We start from the raw sequence: 15,839 nt of genomic DNA, 5'->3' as shown, positions 1-15,839 counted from the left end.
AATGTATGCTCCGATGTTTGAAACATAGGTATTTCCATGACTCTGGATGGATTGGAATGTGAGTGTAAGCATCTTTGAGGTCGATGGAACACATCCAATCGTTGGGTTGCAGTAAGGGGAGAATGGTCTTTAAGGATACCATCTTGAATTTCTCTTTCACAAGAAATTTGTTGAGCTCTCGCAGGTCTAGAATGGGGCGATGTCCTCCCGTCTTCTTTGGCACAAGGAAATATGGGGAATAAAATCCCTGGTTGATCTGTGCTTGTGAGAGTTTGTTGATGGCTCGCATTTGAAGGAGAGAGGAGATTTCTAACTGCAGTTGAGTTTCCGAACTCGTGGCCCGGGGTAGGGGAAGAACCGGGAGGTTCGGTCTGTGTTGAAATTGTAACTGATAACCGGTTTGTACTATCTGCAGTACCCATTGGTCGGACGTAATGGATTGCCATTTGGGAAAACAAGTTTGAATTCTGCCCGGAGGAGCATGGAGGGAAAGTGGTGGCTGCGAAATCAAAAAGCCTGTGCAGGTTTTGTTGTTGTAGTGGAAGATTGTGGTTGAGAACGCTGGTTACGAGGGCGTCCTCGTCGTGGCTGTTGAGTTTGCTGAGACTGTTGCTGTGGCCTCTGGTAGGTGGGATAGGTAGGAGGTCTATAGGGTTGGTAAGACCTATAAGGTCTGCGGTTATAGTTTGAACGGCGACTAGATGTAAAATTGCGCCTGGGGTATTGAGTTGAAGCAGAAGATTGTAGAGACTGCACCGCGAGTGCCTCATCTTTTAGCTTCCCCACCGTTTCCTGGAGTTTGGTGCCAAATAGATTATCTCCGATACATGGAAGATTCGCCAATTTGTGATGGACATCTTCTCTTATGGAACTGGAACGAAGCCATGCGGTACGTCTAGCCGCTATGGAAATTGCGGACGCCCTGAAGGAAGTCTCCATGCCTTCGTATATGGAGCGTAATAAATGCCTGGTGCACTCCTCCATATCATGGAGGGTCTGAGGGGTAGTAGTGGCTGAAGTGGTCAAGAGACCCTTAGTCGCCTGGATACACTCATAAAGATATTGAACCATGTAAAACTGGTGGTTCAATATCCTAGTACTCAACATGGAATTTTGAAAAAGCTTTCTTCCGACTTCATCTAGATAGCGGTTATCTTTATTTGGCGGGTAGGAAGCGTGAGTTCTCATTTTCCGAAACCGCTGCATAGCTGACTCTACCACAATGGAGTCATGTGGAAGCTGTGGAAGTGCATAAGGTGGTTCTTTCTTTATACGAAATTTGAGGTCCGATTTTCTCGAAACAGATGTAATGGATTGAGGAGTTTCCCAGGATTTCAATAGAACTTGGTGAAGCAATTCGTGTGGCGGTATAGCCAGAGGTTCACCGGGAGTTTCAAAAATACGAAGGAGGCCAAGGGTTTCAGCCCGAGGGTCCACTTCCTTCTGTAATGGTAAATTTAGAATCTTTCCTATCTTCTCCAAAAACCTTGGATATGTAAGATCCTCTGGTGGAGAATACGGTTCAGCAGGTACATCTAATGGGTCGGAAGGGAACCCCGTTGAGGAGGACGGTGACAGAGATGGGGACATCGAAGGAGAACCACGATGTGTATGGTGTCTAGACGAAGGTGATAGACTGTGACTTGAAACTGGAGACTGCAATCGTTGCTGATGAGAAGCAGTTTTTAGTGGAGATGCTGATATAGCTGGTGGTGGTTCATTCTGAGTAGGCATCAGAAAAGCGGATTCTATGGTTTCATAGAAGCCAGTCAAAGATTGTGATAGCTGGAAAAACGCTTCTTTAGCGTGAGATGGCATTGTTGGCCTTTGATTTGCACGGATTTCCGGTTGGTTCGGAGGCAATTTAGAAACCGGGGTAAGAGATCTGCTTCTAGAGAGAGAACGTTGAGAAACAGAAACAGAAGATGTTGACTTGGTAATAGACTTAGAGCGAGATGACGAAGTCGAGGAAGAAAGCTTTCTTTTACTGGCTCCAGAGACTCTCTTATCTGAAGGGGAATGATGAGTATGAGTTTCCGCACGGTGTTGATGAGTCCGAAGAACTGGACTACGACTTCTTTTCCGTGTATGAGACGAGTTTTTGGAAGGATGATGAGAGCCAGAAGAGTTAGCGGAATGAGATGAATGACGCTTCCGTTTGCGATGAACTTTGAGAGATTTTACTCCATGTGTAGTGTCCTCAGATATGGACTTCCTGGAGAGAGAGTACCAATCCTTCCTATGAGACTTCTCTATTACGCTTAGTTTGCGTGTGGAATCTTTTGCAGGAATATTTATCCCCCGTATTATTTTCTCAGATTCAGTTAAATTAGAATGGTGCTGCTGCTGCGCCGTTAATCCACCAGGAGGTAACGCTGATGGCGCAGTAGATGGACAAGGCGCCGTCTGCGCCGAATCGAAATGCAGCGCCGAAGTGTAATGGGAAGAGGACCGCGCCGGAGAAGGAGTCTGCGGCGCCGTCTGCGCAGATGGTAACGTAGTCTGCGCAGGAGGTTGCTGCGCAGTGTGCGCCGACTGTGCTGAATGCTGCGCTGTCTTCGTTAGGTCCACAAACGGTACCGTCTGCGCAGTGAGGGATCTTGGCGCTGACCGCGCCGTAGAATGCCTATGCGCCTTTAATTTTTTCTTGTCCTGCGCCGTGGTCGATGGCGCCGTTGTGTCCTGCGCCTTAGTATGGCGCACATTGCCATGTGCCGACTTACTTGGTCGGGTGGCGCGGTCCGCGCCATGTTTGGCATGTCTGGCAGTGGAAGGCTGCGGATTTCGGGCAGGTGAGCGGCCTCTTTGTTGTTTTGGGCTCCGACCATTACCCGATACGTTATCGCATGAAGTGGGTCTTTTCTTCTTTTGTTGGTTGGTCTTCACCGGTCCCGGTGAGGACTGAACCTCTGAAGGATCAGAGGTAGTAATTAATTCCTGAATGCGGTAAGCTCTTTGTCGTAGCGCCCGAGGCGACATTTTTGAACAAAATTCGCATTCTTTTGGTTTATGATGAATGCCGAGGCAGCGATAGCAGCGGTCATGACCGTCCGTTTTTGCCATCACTCTGCCGCATCGGCAACGTTTAAAACCCGATTTTGATGACATTTTTGTAGACATTACAAGCTCCGCGTGCGTTCTGGCGCGCGGAAAGAACAGACTGAGGAGAATCTGTACTTCCTGCGCGGGAACCCACGCGCAGCCGCAGAGGGACTAAAAGTCTAACCTCTGCTTTGTCAAGCTCCACCCTCTGGGCCTGATGGACAGATCCCATGACAGCATGGCTAATTCAGCCCTGCTATCGACGGGAAACAACAGTGGCGGTATGGGGCTGTTGTGATATGACGCGCGTTAAAAGCGCCCGTTTACCTAACGCACACGCAGCCACATCCCTTGGGTGCTCGATGCAGTATTTAAATGAGGGGCTGTGCAAAAAAGGGCGCGGAATTGTGTGACCATAGCGCTCAAATGCATTGGATGCCCAAAATTGCAAGGGGCGCTCAGTCAGGCTGATTTAAAAAAAAAACCTGCGGGAGAGCCGGCACTCCGTGTTGAGTGCCCACTCTCCCGACGGGCACTCAGGCACGCGATTCTGTATTTAAATTATGGCCCGCGCTAATAAGGAGGTGCTAGGGACACTAGCGCGTCCCTAGCACCTCCTTATTAGCGGAAGCGGCGGCTGTCAGCAGGTCCGACAACTGACGCTTAATTTTAACGGCGTCGGTTTTCGAACCCGCTGACAGCCACGGGTTTGGAAAACGGAAGCCAGCAAAATAGGGCATCCATTTTTTAACCCACCAACTGCCAAGCAGATTTTTTTTTTTTAAGAAGTTTTTGGGGTTTTTTATTTTTGGGGCCCTCCGACTTAATATCGCTATGATATTAAGTCGGAGGGTGTACAGAAAAGCAGTTAATTTCTGAGACTAAAATGTGGGGCTTGGCCACACATTTTACTTTCAGTATCCCGGGCAACTAACTAATAGGCTCATCACATGCATTTGCATGTGATGAGCACTATTAGTTTTCGCAAGTTTGGATGCGCGTTTTCAAGGCACTATTACTCCTTATGGCTGAGCGCACCGTACTGAATCGGCCTGAATATGAGCTTCTGTTGTCATCCTGCTTCTTCAGGCCGATTATTTTCGGATCGATACTGTAAAACCGCGGGAGAGCGGACGAACGCCCGCTCTCCCGGCGCACGCACCGGCCCCTCGCCGGTGCGACCTATCCAGTATTCAAATGAGGAGACGGGGTGCAAACGGGGAAAAGGAGGCGCTAGGGACACTAGTGCGTCCCTAGCGCCTCCTTTTTGTCAGGAGCGGCGGCTGTCAGCGGGTTTGACAGCCGACGCTCAATTTTGCCGGCGTCGGTTCTCGAGCCCGCTGACAGCCATGGGCTCGGAAACCGGACGCCAGCAAAATTGAGCGTCCGGTTTTCGGCCCGACAGCCGCGGGCCGAATTCAAATTTTTTTTTTTTTACTTTTTTTTACTTTTGGGGACCTCCGACTTAATATCGCTATGATATTAAGTCGGAGGGTGCACAGAAAAGCAGTTTTTACTGCTTTTCTGTGCACTTTCCTGGCGCCGGAAGAAATTAGCGCCGACCCAAAGGTTGGCGCTAATTTCTTAGAGTAAAATGTGCGGCTTGGCTGCACGTTTTACTTACTGGATCCCGGGCGCATACCTAATAGGGCCATCAACATGCATTTGCATGTTGAGGGCGCTATTAGGTGCCACGGGTGGGCCGCGTGTTTTCCTCCCCTTACTGAATAAGGGGTAAGGGAAAACACGCGTCCAGAGCAGGCTGACAGTGCGCTCCGACGGAGCACACTTTACTGTATCGACCTGTTTGTTATTTTGCTGAGGTTGCTGAAGTGTCTTATGTTAAGCACCCCTTGCTATTGGCGTCTAAATTGTTCAGCCATAAGAATTTTTTTTTTTTTTAAATCAAGCCAAGATGAAAGCATGGGAGTTAGGTGAGCCTGCATTCTGGCACCCTTCAAATTTCTGCACTGTTTGCATTGTTTGGACGGTACTGGCAGGACTGCTTTCATATAATGAATTACAATAACTCAGAATGTTAAATACAAGGGACTGAAGAACAAAATTAAAATCCTGTGGCTCAAGCAGTGGTTTTAATTGCTTCAAAAGACTCTGGCTTGGCAAAGGATAATTTTACAATAGCACTATTTTGGGCTTTCATTGACAGATTTGAATCTATGATTATGCCTAAATTCTTTTCTTTTTTTTTTTGGGGGGGGGGGGGGGAATTGGAATGCAGAGAACTTGGAAATGGAGAAGGAATCTCAAAGGATCAATTTTTAATACCAGTAAGAATGATTATTTCAGTCTTTTCAACATTTAACTGTAGCCTATTATGCAATAACCAGTGCTTTATTAAATTCATACACAGGAATACCCAGTCGAATGTTCCAACCCATGGGGAGTGGTATGGAACAAACAATTGGATGTCATGAATGTAAATCTTATAGTTTACACCAAGACAGGCCAAAAGTTTGCATAATGGAAAGGTAAATGTTAAATAATGTCGCTGATAATGATGAACTGTAGCTACGTGACTCCAGTGGTCACTGAGTTCCTATTAGAGCCAGCATTTCCAATTCTAATTTGTTGGGAGTGACTAGTTAAATAGGAAAAGAACCAGCTCAACACTATCCCAGATATCCCATGGGATTACATCCTAGAGAGCGATGTCCTGAGATCCACAGTGTCATAGGCTGCTCATATGCAGGATCTAGGAGCAGTCCTCATTACCAATGCAGTTATCATACAGACACGTGCTTGGAGCTGATACTTAACTATTAATTTCTAGGGATGTGCGTTCGTTTCATACGTTTCCTATACAAGCATGTAATATGAAACATATGAAACAAATGCACATCTAATTGACATGTAATGGGAAACGAACGCACATCCCTACTAATTTCCTTTACTTTAGTCCTGACAGATCTTTCCAGGACCCACCAAGAAACGTTACAGCATTGAAGGGCTCTCAGTCTGACAGTGAATAAAAAAACAGGCCGGAAAGAAGAGGAAAAAGGAAAAGAAAAAGAGGCACCCAAACAGATAAGAAGCACCGGAGCAGGGGATGGGGAAAGCAGCTGCTGGGATGACCCTGGGAGCTGGGAATAAGCTGTCAGGATGATTAAAGAATACCACAGTAAAGATGTCAAAGACCTGGAGACAGGAATCACTGACCATGGTGAACCTTTAGATCCCCCCCTTCCCGTTTCCTACCCCAATATTTAAAAAAGGCTCCAGGGGCGATCTGGGAAACTATAGACCAGTGAGCCTGACTTCAGTGCCGGGAAAAATCGTGGAAACTATTCTAAAGATCAAAATCACAGAACATTTGGATAGACATGGTTTATGGAACACAGCCAGCATGGATTTACCCAAGGGAAGTCTTACCTCACAACAGAGTGAGTCCCTTTCTCTGGCTAGAGTGCCCCAGGAATGTGCAACAGAGTGAGACCCCCCTTTCTCTGACTAGCGTGCCTCAAGAATGTACAACAGAATGAGACCCCCCTTTCTCTGGCTAGAGTGCCTCAAGAATGTACAACAGAGTGAGACCCCCCCCTTTCTCTGGCTAGAGTGCCCCAGGAATGTACAACAGAGTGAGACCCCCCCTTTCTCTGGCTAGAGTGCCCCAGGAATGTACAACAGAGTGAGACCCCTTTCTCTGGCTAGAGTGCCTCAAGAATGTACAACAGAGTGAAACCCCCCTTTCTCTGGCTAGAGTGCCCCAGGAATGTACAACAGAGTGAGACCCCCCTTTCTCTGACTAGCGTGCCTCAAGAATGTACAACAGAGTGAGACCCCCCTTTCTCTGGCTAGAGTGCCCCAGGAATGTACAACAGAGTGAGACCCCCCCCCCCCTTTCTCTGACTAGCGTACCTCAAGAATGTACAACAGAGTGAGACCCCCCCCCTTTCTCTGGCTAGAGTGCCCCAGGAATGTACAACAGAGTGAGACCCCCCCCTTTCTCTGACTAGCATGCCTCAAGAATGTACAACAGAGTGAGACCCCCCCCTTTCTCTGGCTAGAGTGCCCCAGGAATGTACAACAGAGTGAGACCCCTTTCTCTGGCTAGAGTGCCTCAAGAATGTACAACAGAGTGAAACCCCCCTTTCTCTGGCTAGAGTGCCCCAGGAATGTACAACATAGTGAGACCCCCCCTTTCTCTGACTAGCGTGCCTCAAGAATGTGCAACAGAGTGAGACCCCCCTTTCTCTGACTAGCGTGCCTCAAGAATGTACAACAGAGTGAGCCCTCCCTTTCTCTGGCTAGAGTGCCCCAGGAATGTAGAACAGAGTGAGACCCCCCCCCTTTCTCTGACTAGCGTGCCTCAAGAATGTACAACAGAGTGAGACCCCCCCTTTCTCTGGCTAGAGTGCCTCAAGAATGTACAACAGAGTGAGACCCCTCTTTCTCTGGCTAGCGTGCCCCAGGAATGTGCAACAGAGGGAGACCCCTTTCTCTGGCTAGAGTGCCCCAGGAATGTGCAACAGAGTGAGACCCCTTTCTCTGATTAGAGTGCCCCAGGAATGTGCAACAGAGTGAGACCCCTTTCTCTGGCTAGAGTGCCCCAGAAATGTGCAACAGAGTGAGACCCCTTTCTCTGGCTAGAGTGCCCCAGGAATGTGCAAGAGAGTGGGACCCCCTTTCTCTGGCTAGAGTGCCCCAGGAATGTGCAAGAGAGTGGGACCTCCTCTAACTGGAATGTGACAGGCAAGTAAAGGAAAGTGAGACCTTTTTTAAGTGCCATGCTGGCTGGTCCTGTTCCTTCTCCCCTCACTCATCAGAACAGACTCTACTGGATCAATCTCTCCCCAATCTCCACCCCCTCCCCTAGACAATCAGATGACATTACAGCCGATCTCTCTTTTGCTCAAAGGAGAAAAAACTAATTACAGCCAGGAAAATAAAAAAGCAGGAGCATCAGCGACATTATGATCACCCAATGACAGTGTGACAGAAGCAGAACAGAAGACAAAGGCTATGGATGTGTTTTATCTTCAGTAAATTTTTTTTCTATCTGTGCAACTGGGAGTCAGAGGAAGTTCTGAAATTTCAGATCTATTAATTAAAATTTGTAACCTATCATTAAAATCATCTATGGTACCTGAAGACTGGAGGGTGGCCAATGTAACCCCAATATTTAAAAAAGGCTCCAGGGGTGATCTGGGAAACTATAGACCAGTGAGCCTGACTTCAGTGCTGGGAAAAATCATGGAAACTATTCTAAAGATCAAAATCACAGAGCATCTAGATAGATATGGTTTAATGGAACATAGCATGGATTTACCCAAGGCAAACTTGATTCACAAACCTTTATTTTTTTTGAAGGACTGAATAAACGTGGATAACGTAGATGTGGTGTATTTGGATTTTCAGAAGGAGTTTGACAAACTCCCTCATGAGAGGCTTCTAAGGAAACTAAAAAGTCATGGGATAGGAGGCAATGTCCTTTCGTGGATTACAAGCTGGTTAAAAGACAGGAAACAGAGAGTAGGATTAAATGGACAATTTTCTCAGTGGAAAAGGGTAAACAGTGGAGTGCCTCAGGGATCTGAAATTGGACCGGTGCTTTTCAATATATTTATAAATGATCTGGAAAGGGATACAAGTGAGGTGATCAAATTTGCAGGTGACACAAAAGATGCAGAGTAATTACAATCACAAGCAGATTGTGATAAATTGCAGGAAAACTCTTGTGAACTGGAAGACTGAGCATTCATATGGCAGTTGAAATTTTATGTGGACAAGTGCAAAGTAATGCAATGGAGGGTAAAGTGACTTGCCCTAGGTCTCAAGGAGCAACAGCAAGACTTGAACCCTGGTCGCCTGGTTTATAGCCCGCTGCTCTAACCACTAGGCTATTCCTCCTCCCTACAATATATTGAAATTGTCGGTTCAGTGTGCTGTGGCAGTCAAAAAGAAAACAATGTTAGGAATTATTAGGAAGGGAATGGTGAATAAAACAGAAAATGTCATAATGCCTCTGTTTCGCTCCATGGTGAGACCGCACCTTGAATACTGTGTTCAATTCTGGTCACCGCATCTCAAAAAATACATAATTCCGATGGAGAAGGTACAGAGAAGGGAGACCAAAATGATAAGGGGAATGGAACAGCTCCCCTATGAGGAAAGACTAAAGAGGTTAGGACTTTTCAGCTTGGAGAAGAGACGGCTGAGGGGGGATATGATAGAGGTGTTTAAAATCATGAGAGGTCTAGAACGGGTAGATGTGAATCGGTTATTTACTCTTTCGGATAATAGAAAGGCTAGGGGGCACTCCATGAAGTTAGCATGGGGCACATTTAAAACTAATCGGAGAAAGTTCTTTTTCACTCAACGCACAATTAAACTCTGGAATTTGTTGCCAGAAGATGTGGTTAGAGCAGTTAGTGCAGCTGTGTTTAAAAAAGGATTGGATACGTTCTTGGAGGAGAAGTCCATTACCTGCTATTAAGTTGACTTAGATAATAACCACTGCTATTACTAGCAACGGTAACATGGAATAGACTTAGTTTTTGGGCACTTGCCAGGTTCTTATGACCTGGATTGGCCACTGTTGGCCTGACCTCTGATGAGCAAACTAATGGAATTGCTGCTAAAACAGAGGACAGTGCAATTTTTGGAATCCAATGGATTCCACACCGAGGCAGCATGGCTTTACCACAGGAAAATCTAGTCAGATGAATCTGATCAATTTCTTTTATTGGGTGACCAGAGATTTGAGAGAGCATTAGATGTAGTGAACTTGTATTTCAGCAAAGCCTTTGTCTTTTTAATTAACATTTTTACTGAGAACAAAGAATACCATACACAGATATTATTTAAAAATAGGCAAACTGTTCATCACAGTAGATTAATTTTTCACCCCCCTCCCTCCCCAAGCTACTACTCCAAAAAGGAAAATTGGTTCTTACCTGCTAATTTTGCAGTAGTCTCATGCAAAGGGTGATCCCTCAGATGGGTACAACAGTTGCTCACCTCGCAGGAACTTCCTCCAGAGGAGGCGGATCAGGTGGAGGCTGCTGTTGCATATCCAGCGGATGCCTTAAATGACCTTCTTCATGCTTCTTCTCGCACGATGGCTTCGGCAGTTTCGGCCAGGAGGCTCCTGTGGCTCCACAACTGGTCCGCTGTTTCCTCTAAATCACAGTTGAGCAATCTTCCTTTTAAAGGGAAATTCTTGTTTGGGGACGATCTGGAAGCTCTTATCAAGTCCCTAGGAGACAACAAGGTGTACAGGTTGCCGGAGGACAAGCCTAGATCTTACAGGGCCTTCGGTTCGGTTTGGCTTGTGCTCGGTTTTGAGGACAGTGGCCGTTTTCAACAGTGCAGAGCCCCTTCCTTTACTCCACATCAGCCGTCGGCGAGGTCGCAGGCTTGGGGGTCATTCCTTTTGTTGCTGCAGGCCTTCCCGAGACGGAGGTCTTCGGGGATCTTCAGGAGTCAAATCTTCCCATTGAAGGTGTGCTGACCCACTCCTCAGTTCCAGTGATCGGCGGCCGCCTTTCTCTGTTCTTCGAGGAGTGGGTCAAGTTTACGTTGGACCAGTGGGTTCTAAGAATCATCGAACACGGCAATGCTTTGGATTTTGCTCGTCCATTACGAGACCTGTTTTTGATGTCTCCCTGTGGGTCCTGCGCAAAGCGGATGGTGGTGAATCAAACCCTGTGTCGGTTGAAAGCCCTGGGAGCCACTGTCCAGATTCCTCTGGCAGAGTACGGAACCGGCAGATACTCCATATATTTTGTGGTTCCCAAGAAGGAAGGATCCTTCCGCCTGATATTGGATCTAAAGAAGGTGAACAGGGCACTTTGGGTACCTCGTTTTCACATGGAAACTCTCTGCTCAGTCATTGTGGCCGTCCACTCTGGCGAATATTTGGCTTCTTTAGATCTGACGGAGGTGTATCTTCACATAGGGATCCACGAGCATCATCTGCGATTTCTCAGGTTCATGATCTTGGGTGAGTATTATCAGTTCCAAGCACTCCCATTTGGATTGGCGACGGCTCCCCGCATCTTCACCAAGGTGATGGCGGTTGTAGCAGCGGCCCTCAGGCGGGAGGGAATTTTGGTTCATCCTTACCTGGACGATTATTCATCCGAGCAAAGTCGGAGGAGCTTTGCAGGACAGCGGTTCAGTCGGTTTTGCACCATCTTCACTCTCTCGGATGGGTCGTCAATTTTGCCAAGAGCCAGTTAGTCCCGTCCCAGGTCCTGACCTTCTTAGGCGCTCGGTTCGACACTTCGGTCGGCAAAGTCTTTCTCATGCAGGAGCGGATCAACAAGCTAACGGCACAGATTCGACGACTGTTGTCTCTACCGCTGCCCCGGGTTTGGGATTACTTGCAGGTGCTTGGTTCTATGTTGTCTACTCTGGAGTTAGTCCCCTGGGCCTTCGCTCATATGAGACCTTTGCAGAGGGCGTTACTTTCTCGCTGGGATCCGAAGTCGGAAGAATTCTGAGTTCCATTACCGCTCTTGGATCCCGCCAGGTCCAGTCTAGGTTGGTGGTTGATCCCGGCCCACTTGCAGTGCGGGATGGACCTGGAGGAGTCTCAGTGGGTGATTGTAATGACAGATGCAAGCCTCTCTGGTTGGGGGGCGGTTTGCCAATCTCGGGCAGCACAGGGACGATGGACAGGTCAGCAGGCGAAATGGTCCATAAATCACTTGGAAACCAGGGCAGTACGCCTGGTGTTGTGCAGTTTCCTCCCCCTTGTGCGCCATCAATCGGTACGAGTTGTGTCCGACAATGCGACAACAGTGGCTTACATCAATCGTCAAGGAGGAACCAGAAGTCGTCCCGTGGCCACGGAGGCGGACAGACTAATGATCTGGGCGGAATGCCATCTGGTCCGCCTGGTGGCTTCTCACATAGCCAGAGTCGACAACGTTCAGGCGGATTTTCTCAGTCGCCAGCACCTAGATCCCGGAGAGTGGGAACTTTCTGAGGAGGCGATGCATCTCTTGACTCGTCGGTGGGGGGTGCCTTGTCTGGACTTGATGGCGACTCAGAGAAATGTGAAGTCGGCTCAGTTCTTCAGTTGCAGACGGGAACACGGGGCGGAAAGAGTGGATGCTCTGGTCCTTCCTTGGCCCACAACATTCTGCTTTACATCTTTCCTCCCTGGCCATTGGTGGGCAAACTCTTAAGAAGAATAGAGGCTCACACAGGGTTGGTCATTCTCGTAGCCCTGGAGTTGCCAAGGAGGCCGTGGTTCGCAGATCTGATCAACTTAGCGGTGGACGATCCTGTCCGGCTCAGTCATCTCCCGAATCTTCTGCGACAGGGTCAAGTATTTTTCAATCAAACGGCTCGCTTTTGTCTAGCGGCCTGGCTTATGAGAGGAGGCAGTTGAGAAAGAAGGGTTATCCTGATTCGGTTATTTCCACCCTTCTGCATGCACGAAAGGCTTCTACTTCACGTATGTTCGCGTCTGGAAGGTTTTCGATTCCTGGTGTGGTGGGTTGAATGTGTCCCTGCGTCGCGCTTCTATTGTTCATATTCTGGCATTCTTGCAGGAGGGGCTGAAGAAAGGCTTTGTATGTAGTTCTCTCAAGGTTCAAGTGGCGGCTCTGTGCTGTTTGAGGGATAAGATTGATGGGATATCTCTTGCACCTCATCCGGATGTGGTGCGATTCTTGAAAGGTGCGAAACATTTGAACCCCCTAGTTCGACCAGTGTGTCCTTCTTGGAGTCTGAATCTGGTTCTACGTGGATTGTGTGGCCTTCCTTTTGAGCCTCTCAAACGGGTTACTTTAAAAGACCTAACTCTCAAGGCGGTTTTCCTGGTGGCTATCACTTAGGCAAGGCTATATCTGAGCTTCAAGTGTTGTCCTGTAGGGAACCTTTTCTGCGAATTTCAGATGCAGGAGTGTCCCTTAGGACGTTTTCTACCGAAAAGTCCCTTAGGACTTTTCTACCGAAGGTCGTATCAGCGTTCCACATGAATCAGACCATGGAGTTGCCGGCTTTCACGGACTTAGATCGGGATTCCCCTCAGGCTCGTGATTTACGAAGATTGGATGTCCGACAGATTCTGCTTCGATATTTGGAGGTGACCCATGATTTTAGGTTGTCTGACCACCTTTTTGTCTTATGGAGTGGTCCTAAGAAAAGTCGGAAGGCATCCAAAGCTACTATAGTCCGATGGTTGAAGGACGCCATTGCTTTAGCATATATCTGTCATGGACGCACAATACCGGAGGATTTGAAGGCTCATTCACTCAGATCTCAGGCGGCGTCTTGGGCTGAGAGTCAGTTTGTTTCACCGCAGGAGATTTGTAGAGCGGCTACCTGGAAATCTCTACACACTTTTGCTAAACATTACCAGTTGGACATCCGTGCTCCGGATGTCGACTGTTTTGGCAGCAGTGTTCTTCGAGCGGGACTCTCCAGGTCCCACCCCATTTAGCTTGGGTACATTCCCAGCGGTCTGGACTGATACAGGTATGTACAGGGAAAGGAAAATTGGTTCTTACCTGCTAATTTTCGTTCCTGTAGTACCACGGATCAGTCCAGACGCCCGCCCAGGGTATACTAGTCTGGAGAGTCCATTCGGTATCATATTTGTCCTTTTCATTCTGCAGAATTTTTGAAGAGGAGGCCAAGCTTAAAGTTCATTCTCAAAGTACTCCCTCCTTGTACATAGTTTACACGGTTTTTGTTATGGGTTACTGACAGTTATGCGTAATGGGGGAAGAGGTCAGGAATTTCCTCCCCCCCAGATGGTGCCCTTAGTTGGTGAGTGTTTGGGCGGAGCCAACGGAAGAACTGATCCATCAGGAGGAAGGGTATCTACTCCCCCATTAGGGAACAACGTCAGCTAAGAGCAAATTAACTTTCAATCTTTACCCTCTATGCCTATGGCAATACCAGGAAATGTAAAAAATGTGGCAAGCTATAACTCTTTTACAAAATAATATAATGAAGTTGAATACTAATATAAAAGAGATGCAAAATGTATTGTTAAACTTGAACCCCATGGTATCTAACTATGGGGTAGCTTTGACAAAAGTACAGGAGGATTTAACCGCCATCAAAAATGTTCAGACTTTAATAATAAAAGGGGAGTTGTCTCTTTCAAAAAAAGTTGAGATACTGGAAAATTCTGTTAGGTACCCAAATTTAAGAATTGTCAATTTTCCAAAGTGTAAGATGGTCTCCTCAAAGGAACAATTGAAAAATTACTTTCTTGAAATAAGATCATGGTCACCTGAGAATTTTCCATTGATTATTAATGTATACTTTATAAATGGAAGTAAACAAGGTATAATATCCGATCAAGCTATATAAGAAACTTCACTAAATGTTACTGAGTTGATAGAATCATCTTTTAGTTCCCAGGTTGAGAAGAGAGGTACTCTCTTGGTAAAATTTGCTCTGCCTTCGGACAGAGACAAAGTTTTAAAAGCATTCATGTTAAATAGAACCTCTCTATACCTGGGGCAAAAAATTTGGATCTATCCAGATATAGCCAAAGAAACACATAAGAACATAAGAAAATGCCATACTGGGTCAGACCAAGGGTCCATCAAGCCCAGCATCCTGTTTCCAACAGTGGCCAATCCAGGCCATAAGAACATGGCAAGTACCCAAAAACTAAGTCTATTCCATGTAACCATTGCTAATGGCAGTGGCTATTCTCTAAGTAAGACGGAAAATATTTATAACCTTAGCCAACTTAGCAAGAACATATGGCATTCAAATTGTAATAAGATTTCCTTGTAAATATGTTATGCGCATAGATGGTGTAAGGTATGTGTATTAGAGATGTGAATCGTGTCCTCGATCGTCTTAACGATCGATTTCGGCTGGGAGGGGGAGGGAATCGTATTGTTGCCGTTTGGGGGGGTAAAATATCGTGAAAAATCGTGAAAAATCGAAAAAACGTAAAATCGCAAAACCGGCACATTAAAACCCCCTAAAACCCACCCCCGACCCTTTAAATTAAATCCCCCACCCTCCCGAACCCCCCCCCAAATGACTTAAATAACCTGCGGGTCCAGTGGCGGTCCGGAATGGCAGCGGTCCGGAACGGGCTCCTGCTACTGAATCTTGTTGTCTTCAGCCGGCGCCATTTTCCAAAATGGCGCCGAAAAATGGCGGCGGCCATAGACGAACACGATTGGACGGCAGGAGGTCCTTCCGGACCCCCGCTGGACTTTTGGCAAGTCTTGTGGGGGTCAGGAGGCCCCCCCCAAGCTGGCCAAAAGTTCCTGGAGGTCCAGCGGGGGTCAGGGAGCGATTTTCCGCCGCGAATCGTTTTCGTACGGAAAATGGCGCCGGCAGGAGATCGACTGCAGGAGGTCGTTCAGCGAGGGTTCCGGCGCCTCGCTGAACGACCTCCTGCAGTCGATCTCCTGCCGGCGCCATTTTCCGTACGAAAACGATTCGCGGCGGGAAATCGCTCCCTGACCCCCGCTGGACCTCCAGGAACTTTTGGCCAGCTTGGGAGGGGCCTCCTGACCCCCACAAGACTTGCCAAAAGTCCAGCGGGGGTCCGGAAGGACCTCCTGCCGTCCAATCGTGTTCGTCTATGGCCGCCGCCATTTTTCGGCGCCATTTTGGAAAATGGCGCCGGCTGAAGACAACAAGATTCAGTAGCAGGAGCCCGTTCCGGACCGCTGCCGTTCCGGACCGCCGCTGGACCCGCAGGTTATTTAAGTCATTTGGGGGGGGGTTCGGGAGGGTGGGGGATTTAATTTAAAGGGTCGGGGGTGGGTTTTAGGGGGTTTTAGTGTGCCGGCTCACGATTCTAACGATTTATAACGATAAATCGTTAGAATCTCTAT

Source organism: Rhinatrema bivittatum, chromosome 2 (genome assembly GCF_901001135.1).
Source record: "Rhinatrema bivittatum chromosome 2, aRhiBiv1.1, whole genome shotgun sequence".
NCBI classification, from domain to species: Eukaryota; Metazoa; Chordata; class Amphibia; order Gymnophiona; family Rhinatrematidae; genus Rhinatrema; species Rhinatrema bivittatum.
This window is presented reverse-complemented; position numbering follows the sequence as displayed.